Source organism: Mustela nivalis (genome assembly GCF_964662115.1).
Source record: "Mustela nivalis genome assembly, chromosome: 1".
NCBI lineage: Eukaryota > Metazoa > Chordata > Mammalia > Carnivora > Mustelidae > Mustela > Mustela nivalis.
The window spans coordinates 18,246,619-18,271,123 of NC_139020.1; the positions used below are offsets into that span (position 1 = coordinate 18,246,619).

Sequence of the window (24,505 nt, forward strand, 5' to 3'; positions counted from 1 at the left end):
CTCTACTTACTTATACCATAGGTTTTCTTTCTTTTCCTCTCCTCTCTCTCTCTCTCTTTTTCTTTCTTCTACTTCTTTATCATGTAAATTCAATTAGTTAACATATAGTGTATCGTAATTTTGAATGTGGATGAGGTAACTGGGCAATGAGCACTGGGTGTTTTATACAACTGATGAATTACTGAACTCTACACCCTGTTTTTTTTTTTTTTTAAGATTTTATCTATTTATTTGACAGACAGAGTAGACGGAGAAGCAGGCAGAGAGAGAGATAGAGGGAAGCAGGCTCCCTGCTGAGCAGAGAGCCCAATGCGGGGCTTGATCCCAGGACCCTGAGATCATGACCTGAGCTGAAGGCAGCGGCTTAACCCACTGAGCCACCCAGGCACCCCTCTACACCCTGGTTTTAACAACTCTTCTGGTTATGGGAATGTATCATCTCAGAAATAAGTGCTTTAAAGATTTTACTTTTAGAAAAAGTGCTCAACAGACAACCCCTCTTTCTACTTGGCTATATTTATGTGCCACACAGCTAATTAGCTAAAGACCAGAAAGTTTTCAATGGTTTTTGCATAAAAGAATTTATCGGTGACATTCTAAAGAGCTGTTAGTAGCTTAGTAGGTGAAGAAATCATAGGGCAGTGGGTTGGGGTGTGAATAGGAAGTGAGCTAATAAATACAGAGAATACAGACACTCTAAAGAATCTTGGCTATAGAATGAAGAAAAGGGATTAGATAAGTATGTAGAGGAAAAGAGGCATAAGGAAATGTCAGGTTATTTATTTATTTAGAAGAGAGACTATGGCAAAATTAAATATTGCTGGAAGTACACTACTCTTTATGGCAAAGTAAGAAGTATGAGGAAAAGCATCCCTAAAAGGAAGCCTCATCCATGATCTTTGGTTGTTTTCAATTTGGTTTAGAAGGTAAATGTAAAACATAAGTAATGACTTAAGAATAGGATATCCTATAATAACCTTTATTGTGAATTAGGTGTGTGATGAGAAAGGGAAAAGAAGGAAAAAGAAAATGAGGTACTATATATCGAAGCGACAGTGTTTTCAAAAGGTGGTAGCAAACCAGAGATCAACGTGGGCTGGTGGTTTAGAAAAGGAAGAGATTTGGAGGCTCATTCCTCTACTTTCAATCAGTTTGACTTTAGGGAAGTTATGCTGTTTTTATTTTATTTTACTTTTTTAAGATTTTATTTATTTATTTGACAGGCCGAGATCACAAGCAGGTGGAGAGGCAGGCAGAGAGAGAGGAGGAAACTGGCTCCCCACTGAGCAGAAAGCCCGATGCGGGGTTTGATCCCAGGACCCTAAGATCATGACCTGAGCTGAAGGCAAAGGCTTTTATGCAGTTTTTCCAAGCTTTTGTTTTCAGTGTGTAAAAGGGATCATGATGCTGAATTCACTTTTGTGTTTGTGAAGAGGAGATAATTCTTGTAAAGCTCTGAGTATGATTAATGTACAATAAATTATAACTCATAAAATCATAGAAAATGGGACACTATTATTCTATCATGATTTGCACATAGTAGCTCTTCACTAAAAAAACTGGAGAGAAGGAAGAAATGAAATACATATTGTGAGCAAATATATAAAGTGAAAAATATGTGTGAGGATAGATGACAACAAATTAGACGGGTCTATAAGTGATGCCCTACAGTTTTATTGTGTTCATGATATTAGAAAAATCTAGGAGATCAGAGTACTTGGAAGCTAGCTAGAAATTCATGATGCAAGAGTTAATTACATTATCTGTTATAACAGGTACAAATCTCAGTCCAAAATAAACCAGAGATGTAAGAAACATGACTTGATTCTTCTACAAATCAACTAAATTTTTCTTCAAATCTTTTGTTGTTGTTGTTTATCTTTATTTTATTATATGAATTTTTATCTCAAAATCATAAATGTAACTCTTCAATCCAGCTAGACTAGAGGACAGTAGGAAAATATGAACCAATGGAAGTACAGCGAGAACACAAAGATTATAGACTATTTTGAGCAGATGGGGCAAAAGGGTGCTATCCTGAGTTACAGAAGGAATAATCTGGTAGTTAAGATAAAACAAAAGTCAAATTTACTAGATTTGTTCACGGTCAGCAGTGGTGATCTTGTTAGTCTTGCCATTCCTGGACCCAAAGCACTCCATGGGTTCCACAATATTCATGCCCTGTCTCACCTTGCAAAAGACCACGTACTCACCATCCAACCACTCAGTCTTGGCAGTACAGATGAAAAGCTGGGAACCATTAACATTGGCCATGTGTGAGATTCCAGGACCCATGTGCTTCAGGATGAAATTCTCATCATCAAATTTCTCCCCATAGATGAACTTGCTGCCAGTGCCATTATGGCACCCTGGCACAGAAGTCCTGGAATAATCCTGTGAAAGCAGGAACCTTTATAATGAAATCCTTTCTTCCCAGTGTTCAGAGAACAAAAGTTTTCTGCTGTTTTTGGAACTTTGCAAACAGTTGGAAGGAGATGGGGCACAAAGGCTTGCCCTCAATAGTGATGTTGAAGAACACAGTGGGATTGACCATGGTTGGGCAGCAGGGGCAGATCCGGCGGTGGGGGTGGTCATTTGCAAGATCTCTTTGAATTTTTAGTTTCTTTGGACATCAGACATTTAAGCTGTCTCTCTATTCCCCGGGCTTGGGTTTAAGTTCCAGAGAGATGTATGTGATTTCAAGATATTGTATGACCCATCTTGTTTTTGAGTCATCTGTCCACACAGATATTTGCTGATCAATTCATGGTTCCATTTAGTCCTTGCTCCATGATCTATACAATAAACTACTGAGACAACTCTCATTCTTGTCTACCTAGGGCTTCAGGTCCAGTGGGTCTCTCTGACATTTTCATGTCAGGCTTGAAAACGGAACCATCATTCTAAAGCTTTTACGCTATTCCCTGGTAAGGGACTTCTGGGACATATCTATGGCTTCATTTACCTTGATGTCTAATTTGTGACTCTACCAATTCTATAGGTTTATGATCTAGGAAAAAGGGCAATACCCACATTTATTCTCTGTCTCCTAAACCATATCAGGATCTTGCCTCCTCACTGAAGTTCTTTTTTTTTTTTTAATTTTTAAAATTTTTTTTTAAAGATTTTATTTACTTACTTGACAGACAGAGATCACAAGTAGGCAGAGAGGCAGGCAGAGAGAGAGGGGGAAGCAGGTTCCCCGCGGAGCAGAGAGCCCGATGCGGGGCTCGATCCCAGGACTCCGGGATCATGACCTGAGCCGAAGGCAGAGGCTTTAACCCACTGAGCCACCTAGGTGCCCCCTCACTGAAGTTCTAAATGGAGAGCAGAGTCAATACGGTGTCTCTCTACATCACCCTACTTTGTCTTTCTTTTGTTCTCCCCCAGCCTAGTAGACTATTTTTCTCATATTCAGGGAAAATCTCTCCCTTCATAATTTTTGATAGCTTCCCCAAATTCCTTCCCCCGCCCCCAAATAACCATTTTATGTATGGCATTAGGATTTGGAGAAATAAACCAGGGACTCATAGGAAGGTTCTGTTTTCCACCCTACCCTGGCACACCCACATCCTCAGGAAATAACTAGAATAGACTATTTGCCTGAATTAGGTGAGAAAGTGGAAAGGGAAAGTGGATTTAAAGAAAAATCCATCTATATTTCAATATTCTGTGATAATGACAACCCATTGTATTACCTTAGAATTTGGTATATAACTTTTAAAAAGTATATTGAGAAAGGCCCTACATTGATTATTTAAATGTGACCAGTGTCCTCTGGTCAAATTGAACTTCAGCATGTTTTTATTATCATTATTATTTTTTAATATTTTATTTATTTATTTGACAGACAGAGATCACAAGTAGGCAGAGAGAAGGATGGGGGAAGCAGGCTCCCTGCTGAGCAGAGAGCCTGGTGTGGGGCTTGATTCCTGGGCCCTGGGATCATGACTTGAGCTGAAGGCAGAGGCTTAACCCACTGAGCCACCCCAGTGCCCCTGTTTTCATTATTTTTACTCCCCAAACAATGTGGACAAATAATTCAGATTGGTTGGCAGAAATGTTAACGTTTGATGATCACAATTCTGAGATGATAGTGACCACATTTTTAGATGTCTATCTGGGTCTTATAGCTCATTTTTGCAAAGGAGGTGACCACAACCCAGACTTTCTTCTGTTGGCAAAGTCTGGAAATGTTGATATTGACTTTTGCCCAGGGTTATTGTTTACTTCCCAAGGGCATCAAATTATTTTTTGCAGTTTTGTGCAAAGTGGGATAGCATATATATTTTTACTTACTTAAAATTTTATTCACTATAAAAATCAATTAACAGGTTGGTAGATTTTCACTTGTAGTCAATGCCTTCATGGAAATAAGTTTCTGATCTTTGCAGAATTGACAAAATATCAGGATGAATTCCATTTAATTTTTGAGATCTAAGGAGTGTTTCATGGGTTTGTAATTGCTTTTGTTTCCCGGGCAGTTTCTCTACTAGATATTATCTCCAAACCAACCTCAGGATAGGTTAGCACCCTTCAGAGATACCTGTAGGATTCCATGTTCTAGCATCAATATTTTCAATGACACAGCACAATGAAACTGGGGGTTGGCAAGGGGATGATTCATGTCATAAGTATTCGATATTACTTTTCTAAATATCCATATAAATATTTGGTTCTAGGCTTTGGACATAAACCTCCAGTGATACCACAAGGATGCATGGCTAAGGGTAGTACAATCCCCAGGAGAGTTTCTAGAGAAGCTTGTCATCTATACTAGTTGTAAAAGCCCAAGTGTGAGTATAGCTATAGGACTTCTTGCGCCCATGATAGCAGCAGGGATGTTGTTAAAATACACTTCTATTCAAAGTGTGTATGATGTTATTCTTGAACAATTGATGTCTCTGGGCCATCTGGCATTTCATGACTAGGTACTGCACCAACATCATGTGGTGAAGTGCTAGGGACAGGAAATTGTGGCTTATTTCATTGTTTTGTTAACAAAGACTCAGAAGTCAGTAATTGCTTGACATTTCTGAAAGTGTCTTCTAGTTGGAGAGAACACACTTAGACAATGAAATAATGAAAGGGTTGTGCAATGAGTTTGTGTGTTGTATGTGTATGTGCAATATACAGAGTCACCCCAGAGTTATGTGATGGTCTGGATTTGTTTCTGGAGAAGATAAATTATAGAGTAGTATGATAGCCAGCATACCTCTGTCTGAACTGAGTGAAGTAGGTCAAACACATATTTTAAAAGGTCAGGACTTCATTTTTCTGTTCTCTTCCCAACTCAGATACATGATATATAAAAGAGGGAAGGCCTCTTGAATTCTGCCCGAGTGTATCTGATATTAGTACTGCAGTTTGAACACATTCACATAGGATAACATACCAAGAATCCAGGTATCAGGGCTTTTATCAGGAGCATTAGAAAATTCTAGGCATAGACCTTTCAAACCATCTTACCCAGAATGTCTCTCAGTAGGTTTCAGTTTAATGTCTGTAGTAGTGTCTGTGATAACCAAAATCACTGCTGCCTTTGGCCAGAACTTCGTGGAGTGGCTAACTATGAGTTGTCCATATAATTATATTTAAAGTCAGAATGATGGAGTTGAATTTTCATGAGTCAAAGAGATAGGATGAATTTGGGTCCTGACACCCAATAAGTATGGATAGGGGCAAATCATGAAATCCACTTGAATATTAATTTCATTATGAAGACAATAATAACTTCCTTAGAGCACTGTTTTAAAAAGATGAGTTGAGAAAAGAAATGCGAGGTCACAGACATAGATTTAAGGCTCAATAACTTTAAGATGAATCTTTTTAGATATATGTTCAGTTACCTTATTAAAAAAAATCCCCATTTCTAACACTTTTTTTTTTTTAAACAAATAGAGACTCTCAACAGAGTTAGAGAAAGGGGTGTGCCTTTCTACCTGATTTTTTATTTTATTTTTCAGACAAAGAATGCCATTTCCCCCTAGATTTCTAGTATGACTGAAAGGATAAGAGTCTTGGGTTTGTGTGTGTTTGAATTTTCCATTTGTTTCAGCCACTTAGATTTTAAGAGATGGGTGTCTATTGTAGGAGAGAGAGGTTGCAAGAAAGCAGTGGTGATCAGCTTTGCTTCAGCAAAGTATAGAGTGCACAAAGTGTCTAACAGGTGAAGGCTTTGAATGATGTTGCCTTTGAAACTCATTTATTTGTGGAAACACATTGATTGGTTTTACTTGACATAAGGAATCTGAAAGATAGTCTGTACTGGTCAGTTTTCAACTGGGTATTTGGTCCACATGGACATATCAAGTTTCCAGAAATCTTTCAGTTTTCAGAAATCTTTCTGGTTCATTTGGAGTTGCTTTACATTGTATAGGAAAGAAACTAGCCATCTGAGCACTTGTTTTTGAAATCTTTCTGTTTCATTTGGAGTTGCTTTACATTGTATAGGAAAGAAACTAGCCATCTGAGCACTTGTTTTTGAAAAACTCTCAGTCCTGAATGATTGGAGAGACTTTTTTTTTTTTTTAAGATTTTATTTATTTATTTGATAGACTGAGTTCACAAGTAGGCAGAGAGGCACAGAGAGAGAGAGGACGGGAAGCAGCCTCCCTGCCAAGCAGAGAGCCTGATGAGGGCTTGATCCCAGGACCCTAGGATCATGACCTGAGCCGAAGGCAGAGGCTTTCATCCACTGAGCCACCCAGGCGCCCCATGGAGAGACATTTTTATTCATAAAGAACACTTGACAATTCTAACATTCAGTCATTTATTTATTTGTGCATTCAAGTTTTTATTTATTCAAATATTCAAATTCATACATTCAAGAAATAAGTTAAATGCTGGCACAGTTAAGGCATTGGGCTAGATCACCTGATTTGTCATTCGTCTGGACAAATGTTCAATGTGCCCATCAGGATTGTGGGAGTCCTGCTTTGCATTAGGGTTTTCCAGAGAAACAGAACCAATATATTTGTTTGTTTCTTCTTTATGAGAAATTGAGTCATGCAGTTATGGAGACTGAGAAGTCTAAAAATCTAAAGTTGCTAGGACTTAAGAAAAGCTGCTGTTTTAGTTGGAGTCTGAAGGCAGGAAAAGAATAGTATCTTAGTTCAAGGCAATCAAGTGGAAGGAGTTCTCTTTTACTTGTGTGAGGTCTCCAACTAATTGGATGAGGCCCACCCACATTATGGAGAGCAATCTGCTTTACTTAGTCTATTGAATCAAATGTGAATCTCATTTTAAACCGCCCTCACGGATATACCTAGCATACTGTTTGACCAAATATCTGGGCAACCGATGGCACAGTCAAGCTGAGACATAAAACTAATTACCACACTGTTTTTACTGTTGAAATAATAAAATTGACCTACAAAAGATTGTTTTGTAAATCAAAACTTGTCTTTAGACTGTATTTCCTTGAGCTTGATAATTCTCTTTTAGAAAGTCTGTCATTTTCTCTCAGCACTAGCATTTATTTTAAGTTTTCTTAAAAATTCCAAGTATTCCTAGAAGTTATTGACCAGTGCCCTGCTTTAGAATCCTCCTAAAGTTTGTCTATTTAACTATTACTAAAATATTCAGACATATATCCAGCCCTAGGCAGGAATAAATGTTACTTCAACTTTCTTAAATTCATCAGTAGTTTTGAGGACTATAACATATAAGAGAGCATTTGTTTTATATTACATATGTCCTCAGTAGATATTTCACCCTTTCCTGTGTGCAGAACTTCCACTGGAATGATGATCTCTATTCAACTGCCATAAAACCACTCCCACACCAAGAAAGCTGTCTTGGATTTTTATATATATTTTTTACTTAAAGATTTTTATTTTTTATTTGACAGACAGAGATCACAAGTAGGCAGAGAGGCAGTCAGAGAGAGGAGGAAGCAGGCTCCCCGCTGAGCAGAGAGCCCGATGTGGGGCTTGATCCCAGGACCCTGGGACCATGATCTGAGCCTAAGGCAGAGGCTTTAACCCACTGAGCCACCCAGGCACCCCGGATTTTTATATATTTTTAAGCAGGTTCATAAAAAATAGGTCCCTTGCCCTTTTGTAGAGTGGAAAGAGCAATAAATATATTTAATATCATTCAAAGAAATGTGAACATAAAGTGAACTTCATGCATCTTGATTCTAATTGCAAATCATTCTCGCTCTTTTATGGTCACATCACATATAATCAGATTGAGTCAGAGGTTACCTTTAAAAGCAAATCCTTGGCCCAACCTACTTGTTTTCTCCAATTTTCTGTCTCCCACCCTCAGGCCCTTTGTGTCCTCTAGTCTCACTGGGCTCTTGCTGTGGCTCTGGGGGTTAGAATCACTCATCCTTAAGTATACAGCCATACCTCAAGATTAGAGGAAATAACCGTGACTTCAACTGAATCACACCTTCAATGAGAATGTGTATTAATCCATATGCCCTTTCATTTATGCTCTTCAATCAGTTAACAATGACAAATTTAAATCAGGCAAAAAAAAATTGTTAAGAATTAAGTTTGCTTTATGTTCAGATAGACAATGAACCATGCCCAAATCAATAACTTTTTTTTTAATCCTTTGCTCCAAGGCTTGCCCTAACTGTAGCTAGAATAGTTAGCTCAATATATATGGTATCACTTGGAGTGATGTCCCATGTGCTGCTCACCACATTTTTCCTGTGATCTGACCTGTTAATAATAATAAATACTTACATGGTACTTACCATATGCCAAGAACTGTTCTCCACCTTTCCTCTACCAAAAAATTTTGGTACACTGGGATAAATGCTCACTTCTCCTGTGGTGCCCATACCCTGCATTCTTCAGGTGAGACTGTTTTCATTATCATTTCTCCATTGACTTCTTTTCCCTGATAAGGTATTGACCATTCAAAATCCCACAAGAGGACACAGATTCTATTCTGGAAAACCATATATTCTAGAACAAGTCTTTCTAAATCTCATTAAAGAACACTTTATTCCCCAATGCCTTAGTCCCATTAATACCTTAATTAATGAATTTTTCATTTCAATTATTATAAATCTTATACCCTTGTTTTAGGTCTTTAGGGCTTGACCACCAGACTTCTTTCATAAATAAATTCCATCTGCCCACAAGACAGCCATCATCTAGTGGCTTATGGCTGGTTGAATTTTATTTTGAGGGCTAAATTACAGACAGATATTTCTTCCTGAAATTAGTTAAGACTCAATTTGTGTAGAATAAAAAATTGATTCCATGAAATCAGATATTAGATTAAAATGATTTTAGAACATTTTAATATAATTATAAGATGATTAAACTTAAACTCAGAAACTGAAAGGATAATTTTTTAATGGAACACTTATTCTAAGTAAGACTATTAAAAGATTATATTGCATAAACAATCTGAAATTTCAAATGTAAGAAATAATATAGATTGGAAGTTCTTCCAGTGAAGATTTTTAGACATAATTTTCTGAAACTGGCATATATTATAGGAGTAATTAATTGCACATTTCTAAGGTTCTAAAAAGAATCCATTTACTCTCTATCTCTTGTGTATTACAATGTAGAATGTATTCACGTCCATATTATTTCTTTGGGTGAACTGCTTGACTTGAATGAAAGAATATAACTGAATAATTGCATTGACTGAAAAGGCTGAATATTTTTGGCATTTGAAATGGCCTCAAGCTTTCTCTAACATTTATGATTTTCTCTTTGCTTGCAGCAGTACTTGTATAGGTTTTGTGTATCTCTCATAATAGCTTTCTGGAATTGAGAGATGAGAAGCCTGGAAAACTCACCCAACAAGGTCAAGTTCCTGTTGACTAATTCTGTGATCACCGAGAACAGTCTCTGAGTCCTTGAGGCCAAAGGCTGTTGTACAGGCTGTGCTTGGAGCTGAGTGTGGTTTCTGAGAGGCTTTAGCTCAGTAGATGAGGAGAGGCTCCAGGCAGCCTTCAGTCACACTCATAAACCAGTGTGAGTAGAGGGTCTGTGGGTGTGATGAATGCCTGAATGACTCATGGGGGAGGGGAGTGTTAACAGGACTCTCCATCAGAGGCCACTTGCTATAATTTTCTTACGATGCTTGGAAAACCCCCCTAATGGAGGAGAGACAGGTTGATGTTTGTCTATTTCAAAAATTCTCTGGTAGGGAAAAGCATTTTCGTTTTCAAAAATCCCGAGAATCCTTGAAAGGCTATATAACTAGTCAATGTACTGGAGGCCATTCCCCCACCCAAAGTATTGTGTATTTTCTGTCTTGGAGACTTGAGCTTCCTTTGCAACTTGAAGCATCAGACGTCCAAACCAGGGCTGACTCTTCATTACTTCTCTCAAGTGTGTCCTAGCTACCCAAGGTTAACCTCTCCATCTGGGTTATTTTATATTTTAAATATTATTTTAAAAAGAAAATGGAGGACTTGCTTCCCGTACCACCTTGCCATGATAAAGGTAGTAACTTCTCACTATAGGAAGGTTGGCAAAGTGAAAAGAAAGCAAAACTATTTGTGGTTCCACTCAACAAAAGTAAATCATCACTAATTGTTAGTTGTTTTTTTTTTTTTTTTTTTTTTTTTTTTTTTTTTATCCAAAGTCTCTCTTACCCTTTTGCCCTTCACTCTTACTCTTTGCTCCATATGCAGCATTCAATGCGGGGTTTTATCATATATTTATAACTCCCTTAAGAGTTATATACATGTCCAATTTGGATAATTTAATATGGAAAATGTTTATCGAAGGAAAAAAAATACCCATCACCAACATTAACATTTTAGTATATTTCTCTAAGGATCACACTTCACTGTCAGCATGAAAGAAGACTTCCTTTATGACCAAAAACGTTTTAGCAAATATTGATTATGAAAGCCAAATAAGAGAGAACATTTTAGGGATCTATCAAAATGATGCAACATGGGGGCTTAAATGGGTAGGAGAAGAATAAATGAAACAAGATGGGATTGGGAGGGAGACAAACCATAAGTGACTCTTAATCTCACAAAACAAACTGAGGGTTGCTGGGGGGAGGGGGTTTGGGAGAAGGGGGTGGGATTATGGACATTGGGGAGGGTATGTGCTTTGGTGAGTACTGTGAAGTGTGTAAACCTGGTGATTCACAGACCTGTACCCCTGGGGATAAAAATATATGTTTATAAAAAATAAAAAATTAAAAAAAAGGAAAAAACAACAACAACAAAAAAAAACAAAACAAAACAAAAAAAAACTTTTTAAAAACAACGTCTTCAGAGTATTTCCAATATACTATTTGGTGAGGAAACAAAGCATATGAACCATCATGGAGAAGCCCGCATCCCAAAGTGACTTCTTGTGTGCAATCTGTTTTTCCCCTTTTCTTCATTCCCAACATCCCTATCTACGACACTCAAAAGAAACTAGGAAACTTTTGTCAAGTTTTGATTTTTTCCTCCAAAGTCCTGCAAATACAGATTCCCTGAAAATGTACCAAGATTTACAGGAAGAAATGGTAACTTGTATTCTTTTAGTCCTTTCATGTACTTCTTAATAGCTTTATTTTATCTGTATACTTACAGATATTTATTCTTACCTTTTATTTATTTGTAGTTCACATGAAATACTTCAAAACACATATGATGATTATTTTTCACACAATAAAGAGTACCGAGTGCTTGACAGAGGACAAGGCACATATTAGATGTATTTCTTGTTATTGCTAAGAAATAAGACTGAATGAATAAATTCTATTTATTCTATAGTAGCAAACAGATGAAAAACTCAAGGTTCTTCTCTGGAGTACAAGTTTTAAATTCAGATTCCAGAGAACCCTGCAATTGTATCATTAGAGCATACCTGGAAAGGTTAGGAAAAGAGCCCAACTTCTGACAGTATTTTGGGAGAATCACAAATGTGATGAGTTTCAAACTTAGGATCTTTGAGTTAGAAAGCTTTGATTTAGCATTCCAAATACTCTGCCTTTTCCCTAGTTTTATTAAAAAAATTCATAGAAAGAAAGATTCTAGTAGCTTTCCCCTGGCCATGATCAATGCAGACAAAATCATTTACTGTTTCAATTGCACAGGAAAAATCACAAACGATGATAAATTGATCTATTTTTCTATGTGATTAATAAAGCATTCTGCTCGCTATTAATGTGTGATTAGAAATGTGATTTTTTTTTCATATATAGAAATATCGCCAAGGGGATGATTTTTATATCGTATTTCTACTTTTCTCAGTTGAATGCTTTTTAAAAACTTTTTAAAAGAAAACTTTTTGTTAAAGTATCACACGTACAAGAACATGGGCAAATCCTAAATGTATAGTTAGATGAATTTTCACAAAGAGAATACACTCATGCTACCAATGGCCTGATCAAGAACTAGAAAGTTGGTTGTATCCCACAGTCTTTTTGTGCCTCTCCTCCTGCTCTTCTTCTATCCTCCTCCTCCTCCTTTAATTTTTAAAAAGATTTTATTTATTTATTTATTTGAGAGAGAGAGAGAGAGAGAGAGAGCACATCAGAGGGGGAAGGGTCAAAGGGAGAGGCAGATTTCTTGCTGAACAGGGAGCCCGATGTGGGACTCGATCCTGGGACTCCAAGATCATAACCTGAGCCAAAGGCAGTTGCTTAACCAACTGAGCCCCACAGGAATCCCTCTTTAATTTTAATCACCTAGTATTCATCATGACAAGAGTACTCTTTAATTCCCATCCCCTGTTTCACCCATCCCCCACCCCTCCCCCCTGGAGATGTGAATTTTTTTATTCCCCTCTCTCTCCTTCCTTCCTTCCCTTCCCTCTCATTTCCTACTTCCCTTCCATTTTTTCCCCCCACTCTCCCTCCTTCCCTTCTTTTTTCTTCCCCTCTCTACTTTGTTTTACAGAATTTTAAAGGGAACTTTCAAGGTATTATATCAATATGTGCTATGAAAGGGTTTTAATTATATTTTTGAGATATTACATATTGCATTACCATTAGATCCACCATTTCCCAGATTTAAATGAGTATGTTCATTGTTTTAAGTAAATTTGTCTTCAAAATATATGTCCTTGTGTAATTACTGAATATTATCTTAAAAATAATTCCCAAGACAGTTTGTGTAAAAATCAGCAACCTTCCATTCATGAGCTCCCTCAATCCTTATTGAGCTGGAAGTGTGAGGAAGTGGTGTATTGTCAAGGTCTAAATTCTGGGAGTTTTGGTATTTTCTCTAAAGAGATGTGTCAACTGAGCCTCGTTTCTCCCAGCACTGAGCTTCTTTTTTCCAAGTAGGCATTTTGATGAATAACATGAACAACTAAATACTCAATATTCTCTCAGATTTGATTCAGGTTACACCAGTGGGTAGAGATAAAGAAATTAATGAAATGAAGCAATTTGGACTCTGACTAGTGAGCAGTGTGAGGGAGAAACACATCAAATGGTTTCAGTTATAGCACTGGTGTAAAATAGAGGGAGTTTTACAGCAAGCAGCTGAAGGGTTTGATGTCAGAATTAACAGTTCTTGCTTGAGGGACACGTAGTAGAGGGTCCCATCATCTCTTTGCCTTGAGAAACATCAATATTTCTCAAGCAGCTTAAATCTTTGTAGAAATGAGAAGATGGCAGGATGCCAGTATAGGAATTTGCATCAGGGCCAAAATAGTGTACAGAAAACAGTTTGGTCTCTTTTGTAGCAATCTGTAGCAATGTCTGACCTAAGGAGTAGTGACTTGTCACCTGCCTGCTCAGGTTCGCATGGAGTGGGTTGGGGTTCTGATAAAGAGGGTCATGAATGAAAATTAGGACTTCTATGGGCTGAGAGGTCTGACAACTTAAGTACTTTACATCATTCATGGCCATTCTATCATGTTTGTTAATATGCATTGACATGCTTGAGTAGGAGACTGTTTCAGAGTGTGGGTACTATTATTTTTTGATTGAAATTGTCCTTTTGAAAGTATAAGGTAAATGACTAAACAAAGGGATCAAAAGCTCTGATGTCCCCTTTGCCTTCCTTTTTTTTTTTTTTTTTTTTTTTTTTTAAGTAAACTCTTCCCCCAATGTGGGACTCAAGCTCATGATTCCAAGATCAAGGATTGCATGCTCTATTGACTGAGACAGACAAGTGCCCTGATAACCCTTTTCTAGAGTGTTAGTTATGAGTACAGTAGTATGGAAGATAGGATATAAAGGTAGTTTTGATGGAAGATCTTAAAGAAGTCTTTAATTCAAAGTTAGAAAATTTTGATTTTATTCCTTGGCTGAGGGACACCCATAAGAATAAGTAAGAAGGGGAGTGACAGTGTATCTATGAAGAAAGACATTTAACCAAACAGAGGTCTTCAGGATGCAATGAAGACAGAAAACTAGGGAATGGGTAGTCAGTTATCAAGGCATTAGCCCAAAGTCCAGTTTCCAGAAAACTGTTACCAGCCCTAGAAAAGGCTAGGCCTGAAAGAAATCATCAGACTCTGGAGGCCAAAAACCTCTACTCAGACCTGGAGGACACATCCTTAAACTGAATCTTCAATCCAACTAGAGGATACCAAGAACCATCTTGTGTAAATGATGGTTGTTGGCATGTTGTTGGATGGGACAAAGTATAGCCGAGGGAAACCAAGACTGGCAGTGTGTTTACTGTAGGTACCTGGGCAGGGAATGTTGAGGGTCCGCACAAAGGGGTCACACCCAGGCTCTTCTCAGGGCACTGAGATCCACTAGCAGGAACCCCAGTGGTGACTCAAACCATTAAGATCTGATGCCATCTGGTAGAGTCTGGCCACAGCACTAGTTCTTCCAACTGACTTGGTTTTGATCCTGTTTTTTAATTAAAGTTTTAATTAAAGTTTTTAATTTAAAGTTCTTCCAACTGACTTGGTTTTGATCCTGTTTTTTAATCTCTGTGACCTACCTGATCATGTCATGGGTGTTCGTGCATGATCAAGCCACAGCTGCCTTTCTGTCAGATACAGATCAGACCCATTGCTCCCTGGAAGAGTCTCTTGCCCTCACAGCTAAAGGAATTCAGAAGACATTGGTATGATATAAGTCAATGACAGTGGGAAGGTAGAAATAGGTTTTCTTTGGAGGGATCTGGAAGGTTGAATGGACAGAATTTGTTAATAATGTGGGTGTGACTATTATGGAAGAGAGAGGAGGCACTGTTGAGCCTAGGTCATGCTGTTCAAACTCTTTTGAGTTCTAAAGCCAGGGATATTGTCCCAGGGGTGGGGAAAACATGTGCATACCTTTTGTCTATAGTAGGAAGATTAAAGATGTTGTTAGCCCAAGGTTCGGGGATCTTAGCCAAAGGATAAGAACCCCTTTTGTAGAGGAAATTCCTGAAGGTAGGACTGGATGAACTGAAAGATTCCCTCTGCTTCCTTAATATTAGGGTAGTTTTGGAACTTAAATATTGCTATATTGTTGGGGCCATTGATAGCTTCAAGGAAATCAGGAGGATGAGCTGGTACTTGCTTATATTAGACAAAGGGAGTATAGGGGGAAATGTATTTTGTTTTGGACCTGATCAACCTTAAAGTGCTGGCAGGGCATCCATAAGGGGATGTTGGACAGATTATTAAAGGGACACCTTGGTAAAGCGTTTAGTGCATTGATCTGCACTGTCTAATATGGTAGCCATTGACCACGTGTGACCAGTAAGAACTTGAAAGAAGTGTTTGCTAAACCTCACTGAGATGTTTTGAAAGTGGAAAGTAAGCATTCATTTCAAAGACAGGCCAAAAAAACCAAACAAAAGAACATGAATATCTCACTTTTAAAATATTGATTACATGTTGCAATCATAATATTTTGGATATATTGGTTTCAATAATATATAATGTTTTAATAATATAAAATTTATTAATATGCTAATACATAATTATATTATTATAAAATTAATATATTATTTATTAGTTTTGGAGTGACTCATCAGTTGCATATAACACCCAGTGCTCATTATGTCAAGTGGCCTCCTTAATGCTCATCACCCGATCATCCCTACCCCATCCACCTCCCCTCCAGAAATCCTGTTTGTTTCCTAGAGTTCAGCATTTCTTATGGTTTGCCTCCCTCTTAATTTTTATCTTATCTCAGTAATATAGTTTGTGAAATATTTATTAATTTCTTTTTCAGTGTGGCTACTAGAAAATTTTGTATTACATATGTGGCTTGTAATTGTGGCTTGCATTCTATTTCTATTGGACAGTGCTGCTCTAGATGTTTATGGGTATTTGTGGTGAGGACTTGGGAAGGATTGAGGTCTCTGGAGGGATGATATGGAAAGGGAAGTGTGAAAGCTTGAGGACATAATTGTGGAGAATGTCCACATTCATAGATCTAAAAAGAGAAGGAGGCCAGGAAGGAGTTAGAGAATGGATAGAAAGGATGCCACTAGAACTCATATAACAATTCAGTAATGTGGCAGGATACAAAATCAATGTACCGAAATCTGTTGCTTTCTTATACACTAACAATGAAAATACAGAAAGGGAAATTAGAGAATTGATTCCATTTACTATAGCACCAAGATCCATAAGATATCTGGGAATAAATCTAACCAAAGAGGTAAAGAATCTATACTTGAGGAAGTACAGAACACTCATGAAAGAAATTGAAGAAGACACAAAAAGACAGAAGACCATTCCATGCTCATGGATCAGAAGAATAAACATCGTTAAATTGTCTATACTGCCTAGAGCAATTTATACTTTCAATGCCATTCTGATCAAAATTCCACCCAAATTTTTCAAAGAGCTGGAGCAAACAATCCTAAAATTTGTATAGAACCAGAGAAGAACCTGAATTTCTAAGGAATTCAAAACTGGGACATCACGTTGCCTGGTTTCAAACTTTACTACAAAGCTATGATCACCAAGGCAGCATGGTACTGGCACAAAAACAGACACATGGACCAGTGGAACAGAGTAGAGAGCCCAGATATGACTCTCAACTCTATGGTCAACTAATCTTTGACAAAGCAGGAAAAAGTATACAGTGGAAAAAAGACAGTCTCTTCAATAAATGGTGCTAAGAAAATTAGACAGCTACATGTAGGAGAATGAAACTTGACCATTCTCTTACACCATACATAAAGATAAACTTGAAATGGATAAAAGACCTCAAAGTGAGGCAGGAATCCATCAGAATACTAGAGGAGAACACAGGCAGTAACCTCTTCGACATTGGCCACAGCAACTTCTTTCAAGATATGTCTCCAAAGGCAAAGGAAACAAAAGCGAAGATGAGCTTTTGGGACTTCTTCAAGATCAAAAGCTCCTGCACAGCAAAACAAAGAGGCAACCCACTGAATGGGAGAAGATATTCACAAATGACAGTACAGACAAAAGGCTGATATCCAAGGCCTGTAAAGAACTCCTTAAATTCACCACACACAAAATAGGTAATCATGTCAAAAAATGGGCAGAAGACATGAACAGACCCTTCTCCAAACAAGATAAAGAAATGGCTAACAGACACATGAAAAAATATCCATCATCACTAGCCATCAGGGAGATTCAAATAAAAAACCACATCAAGATACCACCTTACACCAGTTAGAATGGCCAAAATTAACAAGACAGTAAACAACATGTGTTGGAGAGAATGTGGAGAAAGGGGACCCTTCTTACACTGCTGGTGGGGATGCAAGTTGGGGCAGGCGCTTTGGAAAACAGTGTGGAGATTTTCAAAAAGTTAAAAATTGAGCTACCCTATGACCCTGCAATTGCACTACTGTGTATTTACCCCGAAGATATAAATGTAATGAAAAGAAGGGCCATCTGTACCCCAATGTTCATAGCAGCAATGGCCACAGTCGCCAAACTGTGGAGGGAACTAAGATGCCCTTCAACAGACAAACGGATAAAGAAAACATGGTCCATATATACAATGGAGTATTATGCCTCCATCAGAAAGGATGAATACCCAACTTTTGTATCAACATGGACAGGACTAGAAGAGATTATGATGAGTGAAATAAGTCAAGCAGAGAAAGTCAATTATCATATGGTTTCACTTATTTGTGGAACATAAGGAATAACATGGAGGACATGGGGAGATGGAGAGGAGAGGGGAGTTGGGGGAAATCAGAGGGGGAAATGAACCATGAGAGAGACTGTGGACTCTGAGAAACAAACTGAGGGTTTTGGAGGGGAGGGAGGTGGGGTGTTGGGTGAGCCTGGTGGTGGGTATTATGGAGGGCATGTATTGCATGGAGCACTGGGTGTGGTGCATAAACAATGAATTCTGGAACACTGAAAAGAAATTAAGAAAATAAAAATTAAAAAAAAAAAAAAGAAAGGATGAAGACGAAGCTGCTGTCACAGGAACAAGAGGAAGAGGGAGCTTTGGGGGGTGGTCTAGTGAATAGGAGTGGGTTAATCTCACAATAATACTCCAACTGCAAAAATTCTGTTGTTGTTGGAGAGTATATGGATGTTTTTACCCCCAGAAAATAAAAAATCAAGTTTTAATTTTAAGAAGATGATTTTGGCAACAAAATAAAACCCTGGGTTGAGGGAAAAGTTGAAGTCCAGGTAGCCAGATAGAAAGTTAGGTAATAAGAGCAACCCCGAAGCCCTTAAGCATCTATAAAGCTGAACAGAAAAGAATTGTATTCAGTTTGAGAAAGAACTTTCTGTTTTATTTTCTTGGAATGAAAAGTGAGGTGAGTAAGATTTTGGTAATTTAAAGCATGTGTCTTTTGTTTATAGAATTCAGGGAAATGGGTTGCAATGAAAATCAATGTCACAGATGATTAAAGACACTTTGTGTGAGAAAAATAGAAAGATGTAAAGAAACTAAGAACACACAAAATACGGGATTTCTAAGGAAAAAATGGCTGTCTTTTTCTATAATTGTCCCATGTAGAAAAAAGAGAAAAGAACATTATTCTCCATCCTTGAGAACATGACAGGAGAAAAGAATGGTGTCTAAAAAGAGGTTTTCTGGAGACTCTCACTCCGTAACTTATGACCATTTCAGGTACTTGCATAGGTTCCAAATGGAACCTACTGCATACTAGGATGCCCGTTAAGCAGTCATTTTGGTACATGGAATGATTTATTGGGAGCTTCCTTAGGGCAAAGAATTGATTGAGGTCTAAAAGTACAAAATTCAGGGTATAAAGTAAAATGAACTGAATGTTCCTATTTAAGTTTATCTTACAAAATCTTTGCTAGTTTAAATGAAAAGATGAAAAAATGATGGTAGAAGAAAAGGAATGGGAGTGCTCATATAAGGAGATGCTCATATGAGGAAATGAAACCAAAGGAAAGTGGTTGATCAGTCAAAGACATTTGGAAAAATAGGTCAAGTGGAGCATATGAGTCAGACACTGCTGGAGACTGTATGTACAGAATAAGGATCAAAGCCATATCTGTTGCAGATTAATATCTGTATTAGTGATCATAAGAATAGTAAATAGCTGTAGCTAACATTTATAGTTAGTATTCACCAGTTGGTGTTTATAATTTTTCACTTATTTATTTATCACAATAACCTCACACAAAAGGTTTTATCTCAATGTTATAGATGAGGCACATGGAGATTGGATAATTTGCCCAAAGTCACTTATCCAGCTCGTTATATTCCACTGCCTCCTAAAATGTCAAGAAGACACAAGTTGTACCAGGCATTGCTGGCTGAGTTATGCTAAGGTAATGAAGGAGTCCAAAAATCTTAGTAGTATCTAACAACAAGGATTTTTTTCTTTTTAACTTCATTACAGGACACTTGCTCTGCTTCACTTCTGGCCTTTGCCTGAAGAAGTCCTCTCTAAGATGTTGTTTAGATGTCTTTAGGCAGAGGAAATATAAAGCAAAGGAAGAACCATGTGATGACTCTTACAGCTTCTGCTGGAAGTGGAACATACCCCTTTTTCTCACATTTCTTTGGCTTAAGTAAGTCATGTGGCAAGTGTATCAATGGTATGAGAAGTGCAACACATCGTAGGGAGACCCTTGGGAATAAGAGGACCCACAACGAGGGGTTTTTCTCTTTTTGTTGTTGGTGTTATATGAACTTTAGCTTTGTAAGGATGCAAATCAAGGAATAGTTGATTTGACTTCGTTTCACACCAAGGAGCTAATGTTATGATACTGAAAATAATTCTTGGCTGTCAGTACTGAATGGGGAGTGATAGGGTAGCAGAGAATCATGCAAATGGGGGACTGTGAACTTGAGAACAGCTACCTCTAGTCGCGACCAGGAAGGCAGTGAGGCCACAACCCAAATCATTGTTGAGCAAGACACCTAGAAGGAAGACTGAGTTTCAACAATATATAAGATTACACATGACCGAGGGTAAGGGCTAACTGGTTTGGGAGCTTGTAGGGAAGGTTAGATCAAGCAAGGAGATCACAATCTCAGCATCTGGTGAAGGCTGAAGCTTAGTTCAAGGGGGGAAGCCAATTTTTGAGGGGAAAGGGCATGCCCTGAGTTTCTTTGTCTGAAACTCCTCCCCTCCATGAATTTTTAGAGAGTGTGCTATGAACTAATAGCAATGTATGTGAAAGAAGAAGAATTATAGATAGTCCTGTTTATTAAAATGTAGAGAGATAATGGGTCCAAGCATATCTATAAGAACCAAGTAATTAGAATGTGAACCCATGCAGACAGGTAGAGCAGATACATGGGAAAAGGGGAAGGACAATTTAATTCTTGAATTAATGTTAAATTCAGCCTGAATTTTTTGGGTAAATCGCTCATTTTTATGCAAATAAATCTGTTTTAAAGACTCTAAAAGTATTTCCGTAAAGATGTAAATTGTTCTTGATGAATACAATAAAAGCAAGTAATGATCACTTTTTGGTATTTAGAATAAATTCACATCAGGTGAGGTTATAACATTTAGAAATAGGACAATTTATTTTCCTTTTCAATGTTAAAGAACTCTAAAATCTACAGCAATAAATTGGAATATGTGGGGAGTGGAGACAGAAGAAAGATTTAATCTCATCACTCATCTATGCAAAAAGTTCTAATTTCTGTGCATCCTTTAGAGCCTTTTCCCATGGACATATAAAAGCTGCATAATTACAGATTCCATTTTCCATGTTGAAGCACAGTCTTTATGATTATAATGGTTGCAAAGAGCTCACGCATGGAATTAACATAATTCATGTGGTGTCTTTCAGTTTTCACATTGTTATTAATTCTGCGGTATCTCTGGGTGGTGAGATGGAGTTCGGAGTTGGGTTCCGTGCTCAGAGCAGAATCTCCTTAAGATTCTCTCTCTCCCTTTGCCCCTCCATCCCACTCTCTCAGGTAAAGAAATAGATCTTAAAAAAAAAAAAATTGAAAGATATACTGCAGTAGAGGGCTATGCAGACTATATGTATTAAATTTTTTTTTTTTTTTTTTTTGGTGGTGGTGGTTGTGGCAAAATTCCAAAACTGGGGCTACTGGGCCAGAGGTTATAAACACTTTATGACTACATGTAAATTGATTAAAAAAATAACGGCTACATCAATTTAACTAAAATGTAAATGTAATTTACTATAGCCTCGCTGGGTTTAGGAATTCTATTTTAAGACCATATAAAGGGAAAAATCAATAAAAACTATGGTACTTGGTGTTAATTTGTATGTTTGAATACTTGTGAGGCCGAACAGTGTTCCCCGTGTTTATCTGTCAACGATGTGCACCATCATTCCTTCATCCAACCCTTCTTTCATTTCGTCACTGCGCAAGTATTTTTTCGAGCACACACAATGTAGGTGCCAGGCACTGTCTTTGTTTCTGAGCATGGGACAGTGGGGGAAAACAGAAATCCCTTCGTACAGATTTCATACCCTAGGGTTAAGAAGACAATAAACATAACAAGTATTAAAATTGTACAGTATGTTGAATATTGTAACTACTAGGGGAAAAATAAAGCAGAAGGGTAAGAATAAGACATCTGGTGGGAAGAAGTTGCATTTATAAGTAGGAGTAGCAGTGAGAAGTAACATTTGAACAAAGACTTGAAGGAGGCGGTGGGGGGGGGTCCCATGCAGGTAATGGGGGCAAGTTGTCTGAAGCCCTGAGTGGGGACTGATGCACTGTAGAAGCAGGGAGGCCAGGTCCGCTTGGGTGGGTGAGACTTGGATGATGTTCGTTTGATTGTCCAGTAGGAGGGAAACAAGGTGAGAAAATATAACTAAACCCAGCAGAAGGAAAAGTTTCAAGAGAGAGAGGTTATCAACAAAACCCAAATTAGCCAAAATACTTCGGGAGAAGAGAATGGGAACAGGACAAGACCGTCCAATAACGAAGGCGGCAGCCAGTGCTCAGTCCTGGGGTCACACTCAGCTACAGAGAGGCATCGAATGGAGGTTAGAGGAGAGCCCAGAATAAAGGGAATACTGATTGTTTGTAAAAAGCTTCCGGGATTTCACAATGTGGGATCAACGAGCCATTATCAACAGGGATGACTGGGAAACTCTCCCAGGCCTTTCCCTCAAATACGAGATCAAAATATCAAGTGATGGGTCCCCTGAATATGTTTCCTAAGCGACTGTGTCGGGCATCCAGATTTGTAAACCACTAAGTGGAAAATCTATCTTTCGGAAAGAAGAATATGTCAAAACATTTCTAATAAATAAGTAAGTAAGTAAGTAAGTAAGTAAATAAATAAAGAGAGAGAGAGAGAGAGAGAGAGAGAGAAAAAAGAAAGAAAAATAAAGAAATTAAATAAAGCGTCTCTGGCTATAACACAGAAGAACCACGAGGTGGCAGAAGAACTCCATTCTGTAAGCCTCTTGGCTGCTCCCTTAGTTCACTTTTCTTATCCCTCCAATTCCACTCCCCCCACCTTTTTTCTTTTCTAATGTGTTGGCTTGAAATATATAGAAATTAAATTCCGTAAAAGGATTGAAGCTAATAGTCTACGTAGATCTCCATATAAAAAAATGTGTCGAGGAGAAAAATACCTAGAATATTAAATTAGTGAACTCTTCAGAATTAATGCCATTAAATACAGCTTTTTGTTTAATGTTGAAGCAAAATGTGTTAACTGAATAAAACTAGATACCAGGAGGTCAAATAACCTACTTATGTTTAATAGGTAAGTTTTGAGGCACAGATTTTGTAGACATATTATTAATATGTATTATATATGTTAAGCTTATTCTTAACAAAAACCTAAATTTTTGTTTTTGTAAAGCTAAAAAAAAAATCTAATGGTAATTTTTTTATACTGAATTCCAATGAGAAATGTCCTGGATTTTGAAGAGCCAAAGGCTACTGGATTCAAACAGATCCTGTATGAATCCAGTCTCCACCTTTTTGAAGACTGACCTTGAGCAAATTTCTTAGTACTTCTCTGCTTCTGCTATAAAATGATATCATAATGCCCAGACCATAGGTTGCCGTGAAGAGTCAGTGATGTCACAGGCAAATGCTTTATGCATCCAAAATTAGACAAAGTAAATTAAAAAAATCCCTTCCTCTTAAAAAAAAAAATTCCTTCCTCTTTCCAAATTTTTCCAAATTGTGGAAGGTTAAAATACACATATAGCCAGCAGAATCATTATCTAGTTCAGATGTTCGAAAACATCATGCTGTTAAAAGATTTAAGAGTTGAAAAACCGTGTTCACTGTTCTGAAATATCTCTCTACTTCCTGTTAGAAAATACAATATCTTGTGAGATACTTTTTTTTTTTTTTTTGGCTTTATGTGTTGTAATTATACATTTGTTATATAAAGGATACAAGGACTTAGGCTCTACGGTGTTATTCAATATATGGTAGAAAAAGGAGAATGAAGAAGAGTGTGTTTGATCAGCAGCAAGGATTGTCTCCTTTATCCTTTATCCTCTTTATCCTTGCATGTAATTTACTAAAGAGCTGACAAAGTCACAGCACAGGTGGCCTCTCACTAGATTTTTCTGCAGACGGTGAAGCAAATGACACTGAGCCTATGCTCTCCAACTGGGGTCCACATAAGCAATCTGATGAGGTTTTCCAGACTCTTTATTTCCATACTGTGAAAGAAAGGGGTTGCTTCTAAGAAGGAGACATAAGGGCCCATGTTTTAGACAAGGCTATGGGCAAGGATGCGGTGAGGCTGCTTGCCGACCCAGAATGTAAGCATTGAAATGGCTTCAGATTCATCTTTCACGAGGCTGCAGAGAACGAAGTTGTTGAAACACGGATTCAAGAAAGGTCTAGAAAAATAAAGAGATAGTGGGAAAAATACAGGGAGTTTGTGTTGCTGAAGAAAGGGCTATCTATGTGAAATATATCTAGTAATATATATTTTTAAAAGACTTTCTCAATCGGAGAGAGAGTGAAAACCTGAGTGGCAGGAAGGGCAGAAGGAGAGGGAGGAAACAGACTTCTGAGGGAGCGCCTGCCTTGGGGCTCCTCTCAGGACCCTGAGATCGTGACCTGAGCTGAAGGCAGACGCTGAACTGAAACATGCAGGTGTCCCTAGTAATATTTTGATATATATAATTTAATTTTAAGTAAATTTTGTAATAGTCATCTTTAATTCTAAGGATTGAAAGCCTTAAGAGGATTTTAAATTTATAGTTAATTATGTTACAGTAGCCTAATGCACTTGGACATTATGTTTCTTAAG

General features: G+C 37.7%; 1 pseudogene across 1 annotated transcript; it reads right to left on the minus strand.

Annotated features, from left to right (window-relative positions):
• Positions 1 to 2,091: 2,091 nt before the first annotated feature.
• Positions 2,092 to 2,554, minus strand: LOC309841097 (peptidyl-prolyl cis-trans isomerase A pseudogene; annotated as a pseudogene). The gene has a single exon. The product of its transcript is annotated as a peptidyl-prolyl cis-trans isomerase A pseudogene (transcript).
• Between the last annotated feature and the right edge of the window lie 21,951 nt (positions 2,555 to 24,505).